The following is a 25,751-nucleotide window of genomic DNA, read 5'->3' on the forward strand; positions in this document are numbered from 1 at the left end:
TTGGGTCCCTCTGTCAGAAATGATATTCGCAGGAATACCATGCAAACGAACAACATTTTGAAAAAACAGAGGAACCAACTCGGAAGAAGAAGGCAACTTGGGCAGAGGAACCAAATGGACCATCTTAGAGAAACGGTCACACACCACCCAGATGACAGACATCTTCTGAGAAACAGGCAGATCTGAAATAAAATCCATCGAGATGTGCGTCCAAGGCCTCTTAGGAATAGGCAAGGGCAACAATAATCCACTAGCCCGAGAGCAACAAGGCTTGGCCCGAGCACAAACGTCACAAGACTGCACAAAGCCTCGCACATCTCGTGACAGGGAAGGCCACCAGAAGGACCTTGCCACCAAATCCCTGGTACCAAAAATGCCAGGATGACCTGCCAACGCAGAAGAATGAACCTCAGAGATGACTCTACTGGTCCAATCATCAGGAACAAACAGTTTATCAGGTGGGCAACGATCCGGTCTATCCGCCTGAAACTCCTGCAAGGCCCGCCGCAGGTCTGGAGAAACGGCTGACAATACCACTCCATCCTTAAGGATACCTGTGGGCTCAGAGTTACCAGGCGAGTCAGGCTCAAAACTCCTAGAAAGGGCATCCGCCTTAACATTCTTAGAACCCGGTAGGTATGACACCACAAAATTAAACCGAGAGAAAAATAATGACCAGCGCGCCTGTCTAGGATTCAGGCGCCTGGCGGTCTCAAGATAAATCAAGTTTTTGTGGTCAGTCAATACCACCACCTGATGTCTGGCCCCCTCAAGCCAATGGCGCCACTCCTCAAAAGCCCACTTCATGGCCAAAAGCTCCCGATTCCCAACATCATAATTCCGCTCAGCGGGCGAAAATTTACGGGAAAAGAAGGCACAAGGCCTCATCACGGAGCAGTCAGAACTGCGACAACACTGCCCCAGCTCCGATCTCAGAAGCGTCGACCTCAACCTGAAAAGGTAGAGCAACATCAGGCTGACGCAACACAGGGGCAGAGGAAAAACGGCGCTTAAGCTCCCGAAAGGCCTCCACAGCGTCAGGGGACCAATCAGCAACATCAGCACCCTTCTTAGTCAAATCGGTCAATGGCTTAGCAATATCCGAAAAACCAGCAATAAATCGACGATAAAAGTTAGCAAAGCCCAAAAATTTCTGAAGACTCTTAAGAGAAGAGGGCTGCGTCCAATCACAAATAGCTTGAACCTTGACAGGATCCATTTCAATGGAAGAGGGAGAAAAAATATATCCCAAAAAGGAAATCCTCTGTACCCCAAAAACACACTTAGAACCCTTCACACACAAAGAATTAGACCGCAAAACCTGGAAAACCCTCCTGACTTGCTGGACATGAGAGTCCCAGTCATCCGAAAAAATCAGAATATCATCCAGATACAGAATCATAAATTTATCCAAATAATCGCGAAAAATATCATGCATAAAGGACTGGAAAACTGACGGAGCATTTGAAAGACCAAAAGGCATCACTAAATACTCAAAGTGGCCCTCGGGCGTATTAAATGCGGTTTTCCACTCATCCCCCTGCCTGATTCGCACCAAATTATACGCCCCACGAAGGTCAATCTTAGAGAACCACTTGGCCCCCTTTATGCGAGCAAACAAATCAGTCAGCAACGGCAATGGGTATTGATATTTTACAGTGATTTTATTCAAAAGCCGATAATCAATACATGGTCTCAAAGAGCCGTCTTTTTTTGACACAAAGAAAAAACCGGCTCCTAAGGGAGATGACGATGGACGAATATGTCCCTTTTCCAAGGACTCCTTTATATATTCTCGCATAGCAGCATGTTCAGGCACAGACAGATTAAATAAACGACCCTTTGGGTATTTACTACCCGGGATTAAATCTATGGCACAATCGCACTCTCGGTGCGGAGGTAATGAACCAAGCTTGGATTCTTCAAAGACGTCACGATAGTCAGACAGGAACTCAGGAATTTCAGAGGGAATAGATGATGAAATGGAAACCACAGGTACATCCCCATGAGCCCCCTTACATCCCCAGCTCAACACAGACATAGCTCTCCAGTCGAGGACTGGGTTGTGAGATTGCAGCCAAGGCAATCCTAGCACCAAATCATCATGTAGATTATACAGCACCAGAAAGCGAATAATCTCCTGGTGATCCGGATTAATACGCATAGTTACTTGTGTCCAGTATTGTGGTTTATTATTAGCCAATGGGGTGGAGTCAATCCCCTTCAGAGGAATAAGAGTCTCCAAAGGCTCTAAATCATACCCACAGCGTTTGGCAAAGGACCAATCCATAAGACTCAAAGCGGCGCCAGAGTCGACATAGGCGTCCGTGGTAATAGATGACAAAGAGCAAATCAGGGTCACAGATAGAATAAACTTAGACGGTAAGGTGCAAATGGAAACAGATTTATCAAGCTTTTTAGTGCGCTTAGAGCATGCTGATATAACATGAGTAGAATCACCACAATAGAAACACAACCCATTTTTCCGTCTAAAATTCTGCCGCTCGCTTCGGGACAGAATTCTATCACACTGCATACTCTCTGGCGACTTCTCAGTGGACACCGCCAGATGGTGCACTGGTTTGCGCTCCCGCAAACGCCTATCGATCTGAATAGCCATTGTCATGGACTCATTCAGACCCGCAGGCACAGGGAACCCCACCATAACATCCTTAATGGCATCAGAGAGACCCTCTCTGAAAGTCGCCGCCAGGGCGCACTCATTCCACTGAGTAAGCACAGACCATTTACGGAATCTTTGACAGTAAATTTCCGCTTCATCTTGCCCCTGAGATAGGGACATCAAAGTTTTTTCTGCCTGAAGCTCCAAATGAGGTTCGTCATAAAGCAACCCCAAGGCCAGAAAAAACGCATCCACATTGAGCAACGCAGGATCCCCTGGTGACAATGAAAAAGCCCAGTCTTGAGGGTCGCCCCGGAGCAAGGAAATCACAATCCTGACCTGCTGTGCAGGGTCTCCGGCAGAGCGAAATTTCAGGGACAAAAATAATTTGCAATTATTTCGAAAATTCTGAAACCCAGATCTATTCCCCGAGAAAAATTCCGGCAAAGGAATTCTCGGCTCAGATACAGGTGCATGACAAACAAAGTCTTGCAAATTTTGTACCTTCGTGGCGAGATTATTCAAACCTGCAGTTACACTCTGAAGATCCATTACAAACAGGTGGACACAGAGCCATTCAAAGATTAGAAAGAGAAAAAAAAAAAAAAAAAAAAAATTCTCAGCAGACTTCTTATTTCTCTCCTTTCTCAGCCAAGGATTTTAACCCTTTAGCTGGCCGGTCAAACTGTCATGTTCTCAATGGCAAGAGAACATAGCATCAGCATATATAGGAACTAGCTCTTGGAAGATGGGAACTGAGCTGACCATGAACTAAACCTAACGCACAACTAGCAGTGGCCGGGTAGCATGCCTACGTTGATTCTAGATGCCCAGCACCAGCCGGAGGACTAAATAATGCTAGCAGAGGAAAATATTAGTCCTAGCTCACCTCTAGAGAAATACCCCGAAAGGAGACAGAGGCCCCCCACATGTATTGGCGGTGAATTAAGATGAAATAACAAACGTAGTATGAAAATAGGTTTAGCAAATTTGAGGTCCACTTACTACATAGCAGAAGACAGAAAGGACACTTTCATGGTCAGCTGAAAACCCTATCAAAACACCATCCAGAAATTACTTTAAAACTCTGGCATTAACTCATAACACCAGAGTGGCAATTCCTGTTCACAAGAGCTTTCCAGACACAGTAACGAAACTACAGCTGTGAACTGGAACAAAAATGCAAAAACAAACATGGACAAGAGTCCAACTTATCTAGTAGTTGTCTAGGAGCAGGAACAAGCACAGAGAGGCTTCTGATAACATTGTTGACCGGCAAGCAACTAACAGAGCAGCAAGGTTATATAGCGACTCCCACATCTTGATGGGAACAGGTGAACAGAGAAGATGAAAACACCAGTTCAATTCCACCAGTAGCCACCGGGGGAGCCCAGAATCCAAATTCACAACAAGGGACTCTGTGCTAGGACAGGGGCTCTATGCTCCAGGGCAGGGGCTCTGTGCTCTGGGGCAGGGGCTCTGTGCTCCGGGACAGGGGCTCTGTGCTCTGGGACAAGGGCCCTGTGCCCCGGGACAGGGGCTCTGAGCTGGGACATGAGCTCTGTGCTGGGGCAGGGGCTCTGTGCTCTGGGGCAGGGGCTGTGCTCCGGGGCAGTGGCAGCTGCTCTGTGCTGCATGGGGGCTCCGCCAGCATTTCGTCAAAGCCCGGAGGCCCCCGATCATCCATTAAGGCCATGTTGCGGTGGCCTACGGGAACATGGCTGCCAGGCCGGGGGCAGCGCGCGCTCAGATTCAGATCTCGGCAATGAGATCTGCACCGGCCTGGCGGCCATCTTCCCAGCGGCCATGTTCCAGGACGCCACTGCAACATGGCATTAACGGATGAGCGGGGGCCTCCGGGCTTTGACGAAATGCTGGCGTTGCCCCCCACGGAGCACAGAGAGCCGCTGCCACTGCCCTGAAGCAGAGCCCGCCACCACCACACCACAGAGCCCCGCCGCACCGCCACAGCCGCACCAGCCTGGGAAGGGAGGCTGCATCGTGACCACCGCTGCTGCCACCGCCATAGGATTTGTAAATATATCGCGACCATAAGACGCACCCCCATTTTCCCAAAAATGTTTTTAGGAAAAAGTGCGTCTTATGGTCCGAAAAATACGGTAATTGTTTTGTGTGTCAGTGGCATGTTTGCAGGGTGGATGATAGCAATGTGAATAATAATTATATAATATTACATTTCTAGTGTGTTAACAATAGGCATATAAATATTTTTCCTGACATCAAATGGCTAATATTTCCAGAGTGCTCCTAGTACCTTATTGGTGTAGTCCAAAGTTTCTGAGCTCCTTTGTAGGAGTCCTACCTATGCTCTCCATCTAATCAGTGGTCCTGCTATTTGTGATAACATGTCATGCATATTTCAGTAGAAGACTGCCTGTTTTGGTATGCAAAAGGGTCTTTCTTTTCCTAATCAGATTTTATTTACTATCAGTAGATAAGATCAGATAATACTTCCCCTTGCTCCCAGCTCCTCTTCATCTCCAGCGAGCAGTCACACTGACACTGTCTAGCAGCAGAATAAAGTATGAAGTGGCATACATAACTTCGTGAAGCTACTGTGTTGAGTATCTGGAGCTCAAGAGGAAACCACAAGTAAGAAGAATACTTACGGTATGTTAGGCAGGTATAAAGTTTGTAGTGGATTGTTTGGATATGTTCAGATAATATGACATTTCCCCAGAACATATTTAATGTGTTTGAAAAACAACAGAGCGGACCTCTTTGTAATGTATTCTGTCTCAGTGATCATTCACATGACCATATAATCGGCACAAGCGCTGTCAGTGAAAAAATAACAGGCATCCCCCATCCTTAGGAAATTCTTAGGATATCAGATTGTCTTCCAGGATGGAAGCCTCCAGACACAATCTGATAACCCATCTTTTTAGGAAAACCTGCATTAAACCCACTGCAACCTCACTACCACAGGAGCTGATCTAGACCCCCAAACCCACTGTCCCTTATACAGTATATTGTAGTTTGTAAGCCTGTGAAGGCAGGGTCCTCTCCCAGTTAGTACCAGTTATGTCACTCACACTGCCATATTTTTGGTCCGAACACTGTTCATAAAAAAACGGACCAATATTATTCAATGGGACAGTGTAGACGAACAATTTTTTTCACTTTGTATGAAAAAAAAAATAGCAGCATGCGCTAGCTTCTTCTGTAACTTGGATGAAACTCGGCCATCCTCAGGATAGGTCATCAATGTCTGATTGATGGGGGTGCTATACCCGGTACTCCCGCCCATCATACGTTGAGGAAAGGTCATCAATGTAAAAGCAGTGGACAACTTCTTTAACTCTTTATATGTCATTTCAATATCGACCCCTGCATCTAATATGTGTTGCAGAGGGTGCAGGCTCCCTTTGTCAGTCTATCTGTCCCCCTAGTATGATAAAGAGGGAGCGATGCTTTCCTGTGACAGCCGCGGAACTGACAAAGGTCCTCTAGGTCTTCCCACAACATCCTCCAAATTAGTCTGATAAATAAAGTATAACCCCCCAAAATAATTATTTTTTAATGTAGTTCATCATACATATTTGCCGAAATCCTTGAAATGCATAGAAACAAAGTTAACGTTGCATTTTTACCGCATGGAAACCAGTGGAAAAACCCCTCCACAAAAGACAGTGGTGGAATTTAATACAATGAAAAATGTATGACTATTGGGATGCAGCTCAGCAAACACTACTTTTTTTCGTAAAACATTTTTTGTCTAAAAATACTAAGCATTATAAAACTACATTTATTTGCATCACCAAATTTCTACTGACCCATAGAATAGAAATCTCATGATTTTTTTAATAAAGGAAAATCAATGGTGAAATTCCCAGTATTTTTCATTCATCTTCCCTCCAAAAAGGCTTTTTTCTCTGCCCTCTTCCTAAAAGTCCACGCCTCAATGTTGAGTATGGTGTTCTTAGGGCTCATACTCACTTGCGAGAAACTCAGATGAGTCTCGCACGTCAATACTCGGCACTGCACCCGGCATTCAGGAGCGGAGCGTGCGGCTGCATGTATTGCTATGCGGCCGCACGCCCCGATCTGAGTGCCGGCAGCAGCGCCGAGTATTGACATGCGAGACTCATCCGAGTTTCTCGCAAGTGAGTATGAGCCCTTTGAACGTGACTGAAGCACGGAACAAATGTAGACCTAAGCATGAAGGACAACTTTTTGGCACAAATTAAGCCAGATTTCTTGAGCATGCAGCTTTAGTAAATCATTCACATATAATATGGCCATGTAGTAAATGGTGACATAAAGCCATGGATGTGGAGAGGCCACTATGGTGACCACCTAACTTAATAATAAAGATATAATATGGCCATGCAGTTATTGGTGACATAAAGCCATGGATGTGAAGAGATGACTATGGCGACCACATTACGTACTAATATATCATATAATCATGTAGTAAGTAGTGACATAAAACCATGACAGTGAAGAGACCATATGGCAACCACATTACTTAATAATAAAGATATAATGTATTCATGAAGAAAGTGGTGACATGAAGCCATGAGTTGTTCAAGGCCCTCAATCTATGACTATAGGAGGTACTTCCATTACCCTCTTACTATGTTTTTAATAGGTTGAGCACAGTTGGCCACTAGTTCTACTTATGTGATTTTCAGCGTTAACAGAAGCTGTCCCTGAGTCCACGGCTACGGAACCACATGTACAGGTATTTACTTTACCTTTAGCATATATTATTATTATACATTTTTATTATAATAATAATAATATATGCTGAAGGTAAAGTAAATACCTGTACATGTGGTTCTCTGACATCTGTGACAAGAAGAATGCAGATCAGCCTCCTCCACACAGGCATTATGACTGTCCCATTGAGCTGCTTCCTGGGGCAGCTATTCCTTTTGGTAACGTATACCCTTTGGCGGCACCTGAGCTTCAAGCCTTAAAGGAGTATATTGATGAAAATCTGGCCAAAGGTTTCATATGTCTTTCTTCCTCACCAGCAGGGGCACCTATATTTTTTGTAAAAAAGAAAGATGGGACCCTGAGACCCTGTGTTGACTATCGGGAACTTAATAAGGTAACCATACAAAACCGTTACCCTTTGCCTCTGATTCCCGAATTACTGGAAAGAGTCCGCCATGCTAAGGTGTTCTCTAAACTGGATCTTCGTGGGGCTTATAATTTGGTGTGTATTCGTCCAGGGGATGAGTGGAAGACAGCATTCAGATGCCGGTATGGACACTTTGAATATCTTGTGATGCCCTTCGGACTTTGTAACGCCCGGCAACGTTTCAACACCTTGCTAATGACATTTTCAGAGATTTGTTGGACCAGATTGTGGTGATCTATTTGGACGATATACTAATCTTTTCTGACTCTCTACAGGAACATGAAGAACATGTCAAAACTGTTTTAAGACATCTGAAAGAGAACCATCTGTATATTAAGCCAGAGACGTGCGAGTTCCATCGTTCTGATACAGTTCTTAGGTTATATCATCTTTCCCCAGGGGCTGAACATGGAATCTGGTAAGATTCAGGCTATCCTTGACTGGCCGGTACCCAAGAACGTTAAGGAGGTCCAACGTTTTATTGGTTTTGCAAATTTCTACAGACGCTTTATTCAAAATTTTTCTGATATTGTCCATTCCATTACTTCCTTGACAAAGAAGGAAAAGCCCTTTAAGTGGTCATCACAGGCTCAAGAAGCTTTTGATCGGCTTAAGATCTGTTTCACCTCAGCACCGCTGTTGATACACCCAGATCCAACACTTTCTTTCATTGTGGAGGTGGACGCTTCTGATAATGCTTTGGGGGCTATTCTCTCCCAAAGAACTGGAGAGAAGGGTCTGCTACATACTTGTGCTTTCTTTTCCCATAGACTAACCTCAGCAAAGAATTACGACGTGGGAGACAAGGAATTGCTGGCTATTATTGCGGCTTTCAAAGAATGGAGGCATCATCTGCAAGGAGCTGCACAACAGATCATAGTGCTACCTGACCATCGCAATTTAGAGTTCCTTAGATCCGCTAGATGTCTTTCTCCTCGTCAGGCTCGTTGGAACTTATTTTTAAATCAATTTAACTTTGTTATCTCGTACCGTCCAGGTTCTCGTAATGGGAAGGCTGATGCTTTATCCCGAATCCATGCTGCGGATTCCGTACCTGGAGCCCCGTCCAAGACCATTCTATCTGATGCTAATTTCATCGGAGTTATCCACGATCAGGACTGGTGGAAGGAGTGCAGGGAGGCTTATGACGGTGATGTATTTCTGGCCAACCCACCTGTGGATATTAATCTTGTCTTTAAGGGTGGCATGTGGTTCAGAGATCGATGTATCTACGTCCCTGAGGTCATCCATCTGCAGATCCTCAAGTTGGTACATGACTCCAAGTTGGCTGGTCACGGGGGGGTACAGAAGACACAAGAGTGTTATGATCTGGTAACCTTGGAGCCGCATGAAAGACTTTCTCAGGAGTAGGTGGTACCTGTACTGACCACAAACCCTAAACTAACACCACAACTAGAAGTAGCCGCGGGGTGTACCTAACACATCCTAGACACCTCGACACAGCCGGAGGACTAAATACCCCTATAGATAGAAATGGGAATTCTATCTTGCCTCAGAGCAGAACCCCAAAGGATAGGCAGCCCCCCACAAATATTGACTGTGAGTATAAGAGGAAAGACACACGCAGGCAGAAAAACAGGATTTAGCAAAAGAGGCACTTCTAGCTAAATAGAAAAGGATAGGACAGATTCTAAGCGGTCAGTATTAAAATCCTAAAAATATCCACAGCAGATAATACAAATATTCCACAGCTAACTAAAGACATAGAAAGTATATCTGCATCTCCTGAGAATCCAGCATGACTGAAAAATCCAAACAAAGTCTAAGCTGGACAAAAAACACAATAAATTGCACTGAATTGCAAAGCACACTGAATGTGTGCACAGAGACAAAAAACAGACACTTATCTTAGCTGAATTTGGCAGCAAGGCATGAGGAGCCAGAGACAGAAGCAATCCCTCCAAGTACAATGGACAACTGGCACTGACTCATGGAGCCTGCACACCTAAATACCTAATAGAGCTGCAATCAGCAGAAACACCTGCCCGGATTACAACCCCAAGACAACTGCACTACCACCAACAACCACCGGAGGGAGCCCAAGAGCAGAATTCACAACACAAGAGTTCCTGAGCCGATTCTTCTGGTGGCCAACTTGCCTGAAGGATACCAAGGACTATGTTCTGTCTTGTGAGGTATGTGCTCATTACAAGACTCCTCATGTGGCACCTACGGGTATTCTACAACCATTACCTGTTCCATCCCGCCCTTGGGGGTCTATATCAATGGACGTTATTGTGGAGCTGCCTACATCGGGGGGCATGAATACAATCATGGTGGTAGTTGATCGCCTGACTAAAGCTGCTCATTTTCTTCCGTGCACCGGCCTCCCCTCAGCTAAAGATACAGTGAACTTGGTTATACAGAATGTCTTTCGGTTGCATGTGGTCCCGGATGAGATCATCTCTGATCATGGAGTACAGTTCACTTCAAGATTCTGGAAGGGGTTTTGCTCTGCACTCAATATTAATGTCTGTCTCTCTTCCGCTTACCATCCCCAGACAAATGGTCAGACTGAGCGGACCAACCAGACGCTGGAACAATATCTAAGATGCTATGTCAGCCATCTCCAGGATGATTGGTTGGAGTTGCTGCCGTTAGCTGAATTTTCATATAACAATTCTCAGAGCGCCTCTACTAAATTTACACCTTTCTTTGCCAATCTTGGTTATCATCCGTGTATCTTACCTAGGTCTCCAATTAATTCTCCGGTTCCGGCAGTGAAGGAAAGGCTGACTGCAATGAGGCAAAATCTGGAGGTTCTGAAGGAATCCCTGACCACAGCTCAAGAACGTTATAAGAGATCGGCTGATAGATTCCGTTTACCTGCACCCATGTTCAGATTCCGTGTGGTTAGCAACTAAGAATCTGAAGTTAAATGTTCCTTCACAAAAACTTGGACAGAAATTCATTGGCCCTTTCAAGATCAACGGTATTGTGAGCTCTGTGGCCTGCCGGCTGAAGCTGCCTAGGACTATGAAGGTACACCCAGTTTTTCATGTATCTTTACTAAAGCCTGTATCTCCTAATACCTTTCAGGGACGTGTTGTGCCACCTCTGCAGCCTGTGGTGATTGATGGGCAAGAACAATTTGTGGTGGAGGAAATTATTGATTCCAGGATTCGCAGGAATCGGCTTCAATATCTGATAAGATGGCAGGGATATCCCCCTGAGGAAGACTCTTGGGAACCTGTGTGGAAAACATCAATGCCCAACAGAAGATTTCTCCTTTTCATCAGAGATTCCCTGAGAAACCAGGTCCAGGATCGTCCTGAGGCCGCTTCTAAGGAGGGAGTAATGTCAGGACATTTTTATTACCTTTTGTGCATTACTGCCCTTTTCCAAGATGGCATCTTTGGTCTCATGTGCACTGTGTCTTCCTGCTATAAAACTCCACCCCAGCCTTCAGTCTGTGCTAGAGTATTCTGCCTTGCATCTAGCTCCTGACTCTTGAGTTCCTGCTGCATACACCAGTTTCCAGTAATCATCCTTCATCTGCTGCTCGTGTTTACTTCCATCTGCATTTGCTGGACATGTAAGCTGTTGCTGCTCTGCTTAAACCTGAGATTATCACCCAAGCCTCCCTGGTTGAGATAAGACATTGCTTAATGAAGAAAAGGTAGGGAGAGCACTCACCGGTCATCTGTAAAAACTCTTCTTTATTAAACAAATAACATCCAGGCGGAGACGGAGGCCGGGGGAGAGAGGGAGCAGGGGTGGACGACGGCCGTTTCGCGCTAGTCCTGCGCTTCTACGGGTCGATTTGTGCTCAGGAACCAGCAACGGATATAGTGCCCAAAACTGAACACACCCCACTGCTCGGTCCCTCCCACAAACCTAAAATACATTTAAGCACATTATTAAAAACATTTAAAAACAATGAAAAAAGCAAAGGAGTAAGCACAACAATATGAGAACTAACGTGCACATCAGGGAGCATTACATTAAAGACAGTCAAAAAATACCGCTCTACAGGGACCAATCATATCACGGAACAAAAACATGGTATTCTTACGCCACCTACAGGAAAATAGACATATCGACTCTATCATTGAAGCCGAGCGGACCCATGGCGCCACTGCGTAGGATCCACCTGGCTTCACATCTCAGCAGCATATTATCAAGATCGCCACCTTGAATCGGCAAGACAACTTTTTCCACGCCAGCAAAGGTAAGGCAGTCTGTCTTACCACCATGTCTGCCTTTCATATGTGTAATAAAGCGCGGAACTCCTTTTCCTGTTACTACCGATCTACAATGTTCCCGAAAGCGAACATACATCGGTCGGATAGTCTTGCCAATATAGAAGTATCTGCAGGGACAGAATATAATATATACTATGTGGTCCGTTTTACAGGTGATAAAATCATTGACTATATGGGACAACGCACCTATTTGGAGATTGCGACCTATAAGGTGCTGCTGGCAACAAGAACAATGGCCACACCTAAAGTTCCCTTTAGGGGATGTTCCCCTTAGCCAATTTGTACTAGGTTTTGACACTCGATTTTTTACTAGCTTGTCCCGCAACCTGACACTTCTTTTATTGGCTATTAGGGGACCTCTTGCTGCAATTTCTGTCAGTTCTTTATCCCTTTCAAGGAGGTGCCAGTTCTTTTTTATAGCCAATCTGATTTGTTGATCCATATTACCAAATTTAAAGCAGAAAGTGAACCTTTTATTATTCTCCTTCCTTTGGCGGGCCGATCTCCTAATACCTTCCGTTGCCCTTTCATTCTTAACTCTGTCTAAGGTCGCTGTCAATACTTTTTCTGGATAGCCTCTACTCCTAAACCTGTCCCTCATTTCTTCGGCCTGATGGACAAAGCCTTCCTCAGTATTGTTTACTCTACTGGTTCTTAGGAATTGGCTATACGGCACTGCTTGTTTGGTGTGCATGGGGTGATAACTGTTGTAATGCATTATGGTATTAGCTGCTACTGGTTTCCGAAAAAGAGAAGTGCACACCTTACCTTCTCTAATCTCTACCAGAACGTCTAGGAACTCAAGACGTTCCCCTCCAAACACAGACGTGAAGGTCATATTCAGATTGTTAATACCATTAAGATGTTCCACGAAGTTATCGAAAACATCCTTTGGGCCATCCCAAATCACCACAATATCATCCACATACCTACGGAAATATTTAATATGCTGCAGAAAACTATTAGTATCAGAATATATAAACTTCTCTTCAAAAAATCCAAGGAATAGATTCGCAAAAGTACATGCTACCGGGGTCCCCATCGCAGTACCCTCTACCTGCAGGTACCAATCCTCTAAGAAAGTGAAAGCATTGTGGGACAAAATAAATTTCAATCCTTCACAAACAAAATTGATGAAATTGTCGCTCTTATCTGTAGTACTCAAAATAGTTTTGATGATATCTACCCCAGAATTCTGGGGGATCTTAGTGTAGAGGCTTTCAACATCAATCGATGCCAACGAAAAGCCCTCCTGCCAAACAAAACCTTGTATACTATCCAAAAAAGAATTAGTATCTTTGAGATAAGAAGGAATATTAGACGTTCTGGTAGAGATTAGAGAAGGTAAGGTGTGCACTTCTCTTTTTCGGAAACCAGTAGCAGCTAATACCATAATGCATTACAACAGTTATCACCCCATGCACACCAAACAAGCAGTGCCGTATAGCCAATTCCTAAGAACCAGTAGAGTAAACAATACTGAGGAAGGCTTTGTCCATCAGGCCGAAGAAATGAGGGACAGGTTTAGGAGTAGAGGCTATCCAGAAAAAGTATTGACAGCGACCTTAGACAGAGTTAAGAATGAAAGGGCAACGGAAGGTATTAGGAGATCGGCCCGCCAAAGGAAGGAGAATAATAAAAGGTTCACTTTCTGCTTTAAATTTGGTAATATGGATCAACAAATCAGATTGGCTATAAAAAAGAACTGGCACCTCCTTGAAAGGGATAAAGAACTGACAGAAATTGCAGCAAGAGGTCCCCTAATAGCCAATAAAAGAAGTGTCAGGTTGCGGGACAAGCTAGTAAAAAATCGAGTGTCAAAACCTAGTACAAATTGGCTAAGGGGAACATCCCCTAAAGGGAACTTTAGGTGTGGCCATTGTTCTTGTTGCCAGCAGCACCTTATAGGTCGCAATCTCCAAATAGGTGCGTTGTCCCATATAGTCAATGATTTTATCACCTGTAAAACGGACCACATAGTATATATTATATTCTGTCCCTGCAGATACTTCTATATTGGCAAGACTATCCGACCGATGTATGTTCGCTTTCGGGAACATTGTAGATCGGTAGTAACAGGAAAAGGAGTTCCGCGCTTTATTACACATATGAAAGGCAGACATGGTGGTAAGACAGACTGCCTTACCTTTGCTGGCGTGGAAAAAGTTGTCTTGCCGATTCAAGGTGGCGATCTTGATAATATGCTGCTGAGATGTGAAGCCAGGTGGATCCTACGCAGTGGCGCCATGGGTCCGCTCGGCTTCAATGATAGAGTCGATATGTCTATTTTCCTGTAGGTGGCGTAAGAATACCATGTTTTTGTTCCGTGATATGATTGGTCCCTGTAGAGCGGTATTTTTTGACTGTCTTTAATGTAATGCTCCCTGATGTGCACGTTAGTTCTCATATTGTTGTGCTTACTCCTTTGCTTTTTTCATTGTTTTTAAATGTTTTTAATAATGTGCTTAAATGTATTTTAGGTTTGTGGGAGGGACCGAGCAGTGGGGTGTGTTCAGTTTTGGGCACTATATCCGTTGCTGGTTCCTGAGCACAAATCGACCCGTAGAAGCGCAGGACTAGCGCGAAACGGCCGTCGTCCACCCCTGCTCCCTCTCTCCCCCGGCCTCCGTCTCTGCCTGGATGTTATTTGTTTAATAAAGAAGAGTTTTTACAGATGACCGGTGAGTGCTCTCCCTACCTTTTCTTCATTAAGATATTTTCATATGAACTTTTTTTCGGAGAGGAGCACCCGTGGTCTTATGGTTGATACAGCTTAAGAAATTGCATCTGCGAATTTGGCTACTAGCTGCTGGTGATTTCGTGGATTGGTGACAGTGCTGCTCTTTTTTTGCTTTCTTTGTGTATTTAAGACATTGCTTGAACTGCCTTATAAGCGTATCTATCTGTGTTTGGATTAAAACAAGGACTTATTCATGTCAAGTATCCTCAAGAATAACTGTGCTTCATAGACTTTCTGCGTGATTGCATTTTCCTCTGAAGTTTCCTATAGACTGCTGAGCTGCATTTAATATTTACACCAAGTGTTGTGGACTTGAGTTTCTCTCTGCACCTCTTTGAATCACCGTGTGATAATATAGACTTTACCACTTATAAAACTGTGTCCTGTAGTTGTCTTGTTCCACGCAAAGAGTCTCCTGAGTTATCCCCTATAATTATTACGCTGTGTGTGTGGGGGGGTCCTCAAGTGGTTCTCTGCTTAGATATTCTTCTGTATGGCTTATGACAGGTCACCGATCCTTCAGTGACCTACCCCTATTTTACATACTGAATATAATATATTTTGGAAAAAAAAAAACGAAAATTCATATATAGGTTGCTGAGCACAATCCTGCTGACAGGTTCCGTTTAAAGGCTAAAGGCCAGTGAAACTCCTTGGATCTTTTAAATAGAGTGGCTTGCGCTAAACCTGTGTTTAGTAGCCACTAGCTGTTTTAGCCATGTTCCACTAAGAAGCTTTCTTTTTTTTGATGGTCACAATAATATTGCCTGTAACACATTAATACATGGTATATAAAAAGGGAAATCTGAAGTCAACAGACCTTCCTCTTTAATCCCTTATGCTTTTAATTTTCATCAGTTAAGATCGGATTCATTTATGATGTAAATGTGATGTACATGCGATATAACCTTATATACCTTTACATACCATTTTTACATTATAAGACTGTAACTGACCTGTTGTTTGGAAATGATTACTAACGCATTTGTGCCTACAGGATTTTAGATATAATTCTGGCTCTAGGCCAGTATGCACTGTATAAACAGTTTAGTCTCCGTTGCCACGTGAGACTGAAGCTTATTTCCCTAGCAGACTACGTTGGCTGCTTCCATTGTTATTAGGTAACAGGTCTGTGAAATAACATATATAGAACTTGGTATAGGGCCAATATATGAATTTTAATCTTAATATTTTTGAGACTCATCAGTCCAAAACTAATCTCCTTTCCAAATCAATTAGACCCTAGTACTCCGAAGAATGCAATCCATAAAATGTATGCTAATAGGATAAGAATTGTAAAGGTCAATGTCATTGTAGCAGTTTTGAAATGGAAAAAAAAAATATTTAACTTAAAATAGTAGGTGAGGTACAAAAGGGAGAATTATCTTTTTATGATAAAACAAATGAACTCAAAGGCACTTGTACTTGTGTTTCTCATCATGCAATAGTTACTGATTTTGCTTGTTTATGCTCTTAATTTGTTCTGTTTAGTTAATACATAAACATAAGAAAGAACTCACAGTCATATTTGTTTCCTTAGTAAGACAGACAAGGATGTTTGGAGGTACACATGAGAAATATAAGGTTGTCAGGCCAAACTGACAGTATAAACTAAGCACAAAGCCTTATAGGGGGATATTGTGCTTATAAAAAAACGCAACGTTTGTGTTCTGATCAATGCCCCATTCAGAATGTAAAGCTTAAATCATCGGCAGATGCGAGGATTAGAACACTAAGGGTGTGAGGATTTTTATAGACGCCGTATCACAGAGACTACATTATCCAGCATAATTTTCACAATTCACGGTGTTTCCATCATCGTTTCTCATACTGTACTATTACTACTACTAAAAAAGAATGTCTTATAAAATGGAGTTAAACAATGCCTTATTTAAAGGGTATTCTGGACTACAAAATTAAGGCATACTGTTAAGATTAGGCCATAAATATCAAATCAATAGCAGGTCTCAATCCAGATACCCTTTCTGATTAACTGAAGATTTTTTTTAAACATGTAAAATATTGATAATATAAGTATAATAATAATTTATCCTTCACGACATGCGTCATACATGCACGGCACATGTCGTGTCTCCCCCTTTGTTGTGGGCTCCGGCGCTGACATGTGCGTCTAACAGAAGCGGGTGGAATTGCAATCCACCCACAGCTGTTAACCTGTTAAATGATGCTGTCAAACTCTGACAGCAGCATTTAACTCACGCTTCCGAGAAATGCAACGGAAATCTCACCCATCGGTGACCCCGTCACGTGACTGCGGGTCACCGATGGGTTGGAATGACAACCGGTGGTTTGGCATGACAACCGTGGTCGGCGGGATCTTGGGTGCCAACCCATAAGAAAATAACAGTGACAATGTCCGTATCCAAAAAAGAAGATAGGGTGGCACTCATCGTCCCTATAAAAAGTCCTTTATTTGGATTTCACATTAAAAGACAGAGGCAGGAAAGTTCTTTGTGGAGATGTATTGGACGACGGCCGTTTCGCACTAATGTGCGCTTCTACGGGTCTCTACAAGGAACTCTCCTGCCTCTGTGTTTTAATGTGAAATCTGAATAAAGGACTTTTTATTGGGATAGTGAGTGCCACCCTTTCTGCTTCTTCTTTATTACTATTGTATCATACAAGCAGCGCAGCTATTATGCACTTCTGGTAAACCTAGCATAAGGGTAGTTACCTGCTTTCACCCTCACCGCTTGTGGAATATGCTACAGCACTGCTTATCCTACTATTTGCTATAATGCAAAAACAATGCTCATTAATATAATATTGTAAGTCCCATAATATGTGTAATATGTATTCACAATGTGCATTAGCATACTGATACTATATACTTATTTTTTATGTTCTCTTTTGCTTTTCCCCCTCTTTTGGAGTCATTTGCTTATAGTTATCTTGGTGAATCTATCCCATATGATTATATATTTTATAACTTCTATACTATGTATTCATATTGTGTATACATTTTTTTTCCAACTTGTGCAAATTTCTTGATATAGTGCACATATTTACTATGCACTGTTACACTGCGGTCAGTTACGTCTTCTTGGGAAATCTGGGGATAGAAGATGACTACGTAGTGTGAATTGCAGATCTTCCATTTAGTCTATGTGTTTGCATCCCATATTAAATTAACTTGATTTCCTTTGGTGCTAAAGAGGTTAATGACCCTTTCTATGCTGGTCAGAAACTTGCAGCTCCATTTTCAGCTGCTTCTGATCTGGTCATTACCTCCCCCTATAAAATGTGGCCAGACCCTCTCTGCCTTGCCAGTGAAAGCTTTGCTTCCTAGCTACTTGGAGACACTGTGCTGAAAAGGAGTTCATTGTTGCTACTGGAGATTCTTCTTCCTGCGCTGTGTGCTTAAGCTAAATAGTTGGAACACAGTTGTTGTGGAGGTGTTCTGTGGTTTGCTGCAGTACATGCGTGTTTATCTACTGGTCCCTATCCTATTTAGTTTATTCCTCCCTGTTACCTATCCTCCTCCCTATTGTTGGTTTTGTATGATAGAAGCTTTCTGTTATGTCTTTGTGTCTTGTTTATATTACATTTTTGTCCCATGCCCCATGGGGTGGGGGAGGGGACAGATCAGGGTTTAACAAGAGCATAGTAAGGTCGAAGACTTGGGTTTCTCTTTCCAGAGTACCCCCGGGTCAGGGATAGTTAGGTTTCCAGTTCCAGGGACAGTTTGAGGCCCACCTTCCTTTCATGCAAGAAAAACAAGAAACAATTATTCTAATGATACTCCGCTCAAACTTTGTAGGAGTTTGATTCGAGTGTCATCTTAGGGTGATCCAATTCTCTCATATGCAAGATTTGTATCACAGGTGTTGAGAAGACAGAGAACTTAACTTCTCCATCTTCCCCATTGTCTCTGTCCACAATGACATGCGAGTGCAGTCTATTGTTTCATTTTACTAAACATCACCCTTACCCCTTAACCAACCCCCCTCTCCCTCCCCCCAATCTCTTGCCCGTTATCCAATACAACCATCTGACAACATCACCTCTTGAGAAAAGATAGCAAGCTTTACAAAAACACACCTGTACATGTAGGAGTCCCCCCAGAATCAACTAAACGACCCCCATTCTACTTTGCAGTAACTCAGCAGACGCCACACCTGGGTAATCCATCCATCCGCCCCACACATTTTCAAATATGAGAGGTGTCTTGCTTTCATTAGTCATTAAAGTTGTGGATATTTAAATAGGATATTGTTTGAATGTTGATCATGCTCTGGAAGAAGCTGGTATTGGAGGTGAAACTCTGGGTCGGGCTAGGTGACTAGCATTGCCACAAGTTGGTTGTCTGTGTGTATTTTTGTCAAAAGCACTTTTGACTGATCTTTTTGGTAGTATAACCATTAAAGGGCCACTGTCACCCCCCTCCAGCCGTTATAAACTAAAAGAGCCACCTTGTGCAGCAGTAATGCTGCATTCTAACAAGGTGGCTCTTTTAGTTTTAGGTTCAAGTATACCCAAAATAAAGCGATTTGATACTTAGCCACAATTCCTGTCTCTAGCCAGGGAGGCGGGTCCTCACTCCCCAGCTCGAAACGCTCCTCTGCCGTCACTCCAATCTTCATGGTCTTTCGGCGCCACCCCCTCAGCGCTGTTTACGTTTTAAAACCGGCGCCTGCGCTGTGTAGTACTGTGCTGCGCAGGCACAGTAAGCTCTGGCCGTCTGACGTCCCAGCCAGGCTTGCAGACTGCGCCTGCGCAGCACAGTAGTACACAGCGCAGGCGCCGGTTTTGAAGCATAAACAGCGCTGAGGGGGCGGCGCCGAAAGACCATGAAGATTGGAGTGACGGCAGAGGAGCATTTCGAGCTGGGGAGTGAGGACCCGCCTCCCTGGCTAGAGACAGGAATTGTGGCTAAGTATCAAATCTTTATTTTGGGTATACTTGAACCTAAAACTAAAAGAGCCACGTTGTTAGAATGCAGCATTACTGCTGCACAAGGTGGCTCTTTTAGTTTATAACGGCTGGAGGGGGTGACAGTGGCCCTTTAAGCCACTTCTTTACCAAATAGAGTACTAGCTTTTTTAGTAGATACTATGACAGAACAAAGCTTACTAAACTCTTCAACATTGACACTCTTCAACATTGAAATAGCAACACCAAGAATGAAAAACCATGGAATTATGGAAATCACAGGATGGATAGATGTTACTCATATCCAAATGGAAACAAACCTTTCAAAACATCTTGATTTATTCAGTATAGAGTATGAGAGTCACACGCAGAAATACAGCACTTGACCTACTTGGTATGCTACCAATGGGGATATTAATGGGTATATGAGGAAAGTCTAAATACACCTAGGTATACAAATAGTCATGATTTGTTGCTGGTAGCTTCCCTTGTAACTGTTGACCAATGATGTCCCAAATGGGCGACAGGTCTGAAGATGCTTCAGGACATGGTAGCACATTTAGGCCATGCGGGCTGATCACAATAGGACAAGCAACATGTGGCCTGGTGTGGTAGTATGGAAAAATGACTCCTGGGACACTTTGGAGAAATTGCTGCACCACTGGTTCAACTACCAAATCAATGTAATGCCAAGCTGTTAGTGTAGCTGGAATGAGCACTGCAATGGTTTCCGTTTTTGAATGCCTAGCTGGCTAAAGTCAACAAACAAGCTGGGTAAAAGCTCACAACACACATTCCCAAATTACTAGTGATTAGACAGGCTTGGTATGGAGGCTTGGTATGGAGTAGTGACCATAGATAGCCTACAGATCAGACTGACTCCAAGTGAGACTGCAATTTAACTCCTTGAAGTCCAGGCATTTTTTTTATTTTTGCTCTTTTCCTTGTTTTTCCCTTTTTCCCAACAGCGATAACTTGTTTTTAGTTTTTCCCATTGATGTAACCATATGATGGCTTATCTGTTTGTGGGACAAGATGTAGTTTTGAATTACTATATTAAATTTGCCATACATTTTACAGAAAAACGTGAAAAAAAATCTGAGTAGGATGAAATGGAGAAAAAAAACCGTTATCCTGCTATGGTTTTTTGGATTTTGATTTTACGGGGTCATTTGTATGGTAAAAATTAACTAGAATTATGCCTCTCCATGTCAATATGACATTGGTTATTTCCGCCTTGCTTAATTTTTTTTTGTATTTAATTGCTGATCAAAAAAAACAGAAGTTTATAAAAAAAATGGTTTGTGTCACCGTTTGCTGAGATTCATAATGTTTTTATTTTTCTGGGAGCTGGGTGAAAGCTTGTGTTTTGCATTGCAAGATGATGTTTTCACTGATACAATATTGGGGTAGGTTTAGCATTTAGATAAGAAAATGGAAGAAAATAAAGTTATCTTTACAGCTTTTACTATTGAAGATAATTCATTTTACATTTTGATAATGCAGACAAGATAAGCCAGACTTTTACTGATGCAGTGATATTAACCATGCATGTTTATTTTTTTTTCCATTTGTAATTAAAGTAAAGGTGATATTAATCTGTAATTGTCTAATCTCTAAGTATATACTAGGATAAAACAGCATTGCAGTATATAGTGTAAATCGTGGTCTCCCATGAAGCTCAGCCTGTGACTGGGATTCATAGGAGTAACAAGATGGTAACTAGTGATGAGTGAGTGTACTTGTTGCTTGGGTTTTCCCGAGTATTTGTTAGTGTTTGGAGGTTAAGTTTTCATCGCCACAGCTGAATGATTTACAGCTATTAGCCAGCTTGATTACATGTAGGGATTCCCTAGCAACCAGGCAACCCCCACATGTACTCAGCCTGGCTAATAGCTGTAAATCATTCAGCCGAGGCGATGAAAACGTAATCTCCGAACACTACCATATACTTGGATGTCATGGTTCCCAATGGCAAGGGAACGTAAGAAACATATAAATAACGAACGAGCTCTCGGGTGATGGAAACTCGAGTTGACCGTGAGCTAAATCTACCACACAACTAATAGTAGCCAGGGAGCATACCTACGGCTTCCTAAATGCCACGCGCCAGCCGGAGGACTAACTAAGCCTGGTAGAGGAAGAAACAGACCTGGCTTACCTCTAGGGAAATACCCCAAAAGATGATAGCAGCCCCCCACATGTAATAACGGTGAAATAAGAGGAAAAGACATACACAGTATGAAAGTAGATTTAGCAAAGAGAGGTCCACTTACTAAATAGCAGAAGGATACAAAAGAGGACTTCACGGTCAACTGAAAACCCTTTCAAAAAAACATCCTGAAATTACTTTAAGACTCCTGTGTCAACTCATGACACAGGAGTGGCAATTTCAGCCCGCAAGAGCTTCCAGCTACAGAGAATTACAAAAACTGCAAACTGGACTAAAGATACAAAACAAAAGGACAAAGTCCACTTAGCTGATCAGCAGACTAGTAGCAGGAACATGCAACCGAAGGCTCTGGTTACAATGATGACCGGCAAGGAAATGACTGGAGAGCAAGGCTAAATAGGAAACTCCCAAACGCTGATGGAAGCAGGTGAACAGAAGCAGCAAAGTGCAAACAAGTCACCAGTACCACCAGCAACCACCAGGGGAGCCCAAAAAGCGGATACACAACACTTGGAGATCACCCGAGCGCGCTCAGTAAAACCCGAGCAACGAGTATACTCGCTCATCACTAATGGCAATTGCTCCATTAAAATGCACCTGTCAGGGATTGAAAGCAGCATATAAATGGTTAATAGCTGCAATTGCAGTTTAGTTTCTAATGATGATGGATATGTAACATAAACAGCGTTTAATTAAACAAAAAGAAAAAAATCAGCAGCACCGCCTGTGTACCAGGTACAGCCTATGCTTGGTGTGATGAAAAGCCCTCCTGCGGACGTCGGGTGCTCGCATGAAAAATAAGAATGTAACCATTCATATAACAGAAAAAATGCGGCAGCACTTACCAGTCCTTGAAGTGATGTGGTTCCTTTATTCAGACATGATAAAAAAGAATTTTCACGGCTCGGGGGTATGCATATAGAACAAGGGTGTGTAGGTACCGACGACGGCCGTTTCGCGCTAAATGTAGCAAAACGGCCGTCGTCGGTACCTACACACCCTTGTTCTATATGCATACCCCCGAGCCGTGAAATTTTTTTTTATCATGTCTGAATAAAGGAACCACATAACTTCAAGGACTGGTAAGTGCTGCCGCATTTTTTCTGTTGTATGAATAAACAGCGTTTATCACATGTGGAGGGAGTTCAACTCCTTGCTCTAAGGGATTAATTTCAGGAGTGGTGTCATGAAAAGTGGAGTGACCTTTGGCCAGCACATGGCTATCACCTGTGCAGGGGGCTTATCTTAGTTATCCCACCACTGCTACAATGTGATGAAAGCACAAACCAGGCTATTGACCTATCAATTTACTGCAGGGGCTTATTTTAGTTATCCCACTGCTGCTACAATATGTCATTAACTGCAGGGATTTATGCATATCCCACTTTCCAGTTCCGCTTCGGAACTTGCAGCTCTCCGGTGCCCCCCTTACTCTCAGGTCAGTCAGGGAACTACACCTAGGATTATTTTTCGCCGGATGGGCCACTTTACTGTGGACTGGCTAGCAGGCACGCTGCAGCGAGGGAATTATAAATGCTCAGGCCGCAGCCGGACAATAGCTTATAAAACCTCGTTCCGTCACTGCCAGCTTTACCCACCTAGCCCAGAACACACTTCGCTGCCACAGCTCAGATTCCTCAACAGAGGGGTTCGACGCAAACCCAAATTAGTAGCGTAATTAACTTCAGGCACGTGAAAATTCGCATAGAACATGGAGTAGACAAACTAGTAATTTTATAGTTTACTCCAAAAGGTAGTCAGTGTTTACAGAAGGTATAAAAAGATTTTACAATATGAGACAATCAAAGTATATACAAGCAATTACAAAAAAAGGGATTAAAGAAGATAAACACTCTCAGGTTGCTTAGATCATCCTAGCTAACGATGCTGGTGGGAGGAGCCAGATGTCATGATCCGTTCCAGGGTTTATTAGTGTCTGCCCTTTTTTGGACGAATCATGTCAAGGGTTAACTTTGCTCTGCCTCATTCTGGGTTCAGGTTTGCTATTTAGCTCCCATGAATCTTGCTGGCAGTGTCAGCTATAGTTCTGTCTTCGGCTTGTGAACCTGACTCTGGAAGCCCTTGGTTTGTCCTGCTGTGAACCCTGACTTGTCCTGTGTTTGTTATCTCCCTCTGTCTGCCCTTTCCCTGCGTTTGTCTGTTCCACTTGATTCTCTGATTCTGACCTCCTGGCTTGGCTATCGACTCTGTTTGGATTTGTCCTTATTGTACCGTATTTTGCTCATCCAGGTTTACTGATCTTTTGCTACGTCCTGACTATCCTTTCTGTTTAAATCCTTTTTGTACTGACGTGTTATCTTGTGTCCTGACTCTGCTTTTTCTGACTACTCTCTTGCCACTAGGTGGCATCTGTTCAGCTGCTCAGTGTGTGCAGTCTCGCTTCCCTATAAAGCTCCCCCTGGTGAAGGTTGCGCTGTACTGCACGGCAGCTGCTTGACACCAGACATCTCGATTCATCAGAGGGTCCTGGTGCAACAGCTTCTATGGCAAGACAGAAGGCTGGGCTGACTGGCAGCAACTTATACTTGTAGGCTTATGACATCACTAAAGAAGCTGGTTTACCTGCACCTTCCCCTAGCTGCCAGGGTGCACATTTTGGTACGAAAACTTATAATACTCATAAATGTGCTTGAGAATAACGGCACACCCATCACTCATCTTATATTGAAATTAGCTTTCTAGTGAGTCTAAATTCGGGCTAGCTATTCCACTCTGTTTAGGAGAAATCCATTTCTCTGGTTCTCTTGGTGCTAGATTTTAGCAAAAGGCCCTGTAGCAAAGCTCTATCAAAGCATGTTCCACAGCCCCATGCGGGAAGTAAGCGGATCAATGCATTTCTATGGGTGCAGAATCGCTGTGATTCTGCACAAAGAAGTGACATGCTGCGGGTTGTAAACCGCTGCATTTCTGCGCGTTTTTTCCCGCAGCATGTGGACTGCGGTTTGCGGTTTCCTTAGGGTTTACATGTTAATGCAAACGCTATGGAAACTGCTGCGGACCCGCAGCATCAAAATGGCCGCGGATCCGCGGTAAAACCCGCAAAGTGTGAACATGGCCTTAGTCTTCCTCACATTTTTGCAGCATATCTGCTATTATTTTGTGCATATTTTTATGTTCTCACCATGAAGTATGAATAACATGCTCATTTTATTACACACACTACAATACATGTGTACTTTGTTATAACTGACAAAATAAAACCATTTTTAATAACCTTTTTGAACTATTATTCCCTATAGAAGACTTTACTATCTGATTTGTTGATTGTTTACATATTGCTTTAGTAAACCCATATTTGATCATCTATCTCCATTATCTCTGCTGCCTCTCACACACATTTATACTCTACTTGGCTGAGTGTGCACGACAGATGAAAAGTGAGGCCATCCGTCGCTAATACAAATCTATGAGAAAAAAAACGGATCCGGCGGCATCAGTCGCCAGATCCATTTTTTTTTTTTAATTCGACGGATTGCGACTGATGGCAAAAAACTGATGTGTGAAAGGGGCCTAAGATGTTTGATGTGTATATACACAAATTTGTGCTAGTGAGAGCTTTTATATGCTGGCACTCCACTTCTGCACCAGCTTATCTCAAAGACAACAATACAAGACAGATGAAGTGCAAACTGAAATAGATACGTTGGAATATTAGTACAATTATTTCCTTTTCTGATTTGATCCAAACAAAACACATTACAAAATGTCATAGTCATTTTATATAACACTATTAACATTGCCAAATGTGATCATCAAAATGCCTTTTGTTCGGTAAGCTAGTTAGTCTTTGGCAAGGAAAAACATTTGCGTAAACAAAATATCTGATCCTTAGCATTAGAAAGTTGACTTGTATTTCATATTCGGTGTTTACTGAGCTATCAGCGATGCCTGACCAGTAATACATAAGCAAACAGTGAGGTGAGCTATATATCTCAGCTGGCAGGCCTCTGTTAGGGAAACCC

The 25,751-nt window shown here is 43.1% G+C and overlaps 1 protein-coding gene across 2 annotated transcripts in view; it reads right to left on the minus strand.

The window, feature by feature from the left end:
* Positions 1 to 25,751, minus strand: part of PDE4C (phosphodiesterase 4C) — a 670,949-nt gene that overhangs the window by 323,146 nt on the left and 322,052 nt on the right. The gene's annotated exons all lie outside the window — the stretch shown is intronic.

The sequence above is a fragment of the Ranitomeya variabilis genome, chromosome 1 (genome assembly GCF_051348905.1).
Source record: "Ranitomeya variabilis isolate aRanVar5 chromosome 1, aRanVar5.hap1, whole genome shotgun sequence".
Lineage (NCBI taxonomy): Eukaryota > Metazoa > Chordata > Amphibia > Anura > Dendrobatidae > Ranitomeya > Ranitomeya variabilis.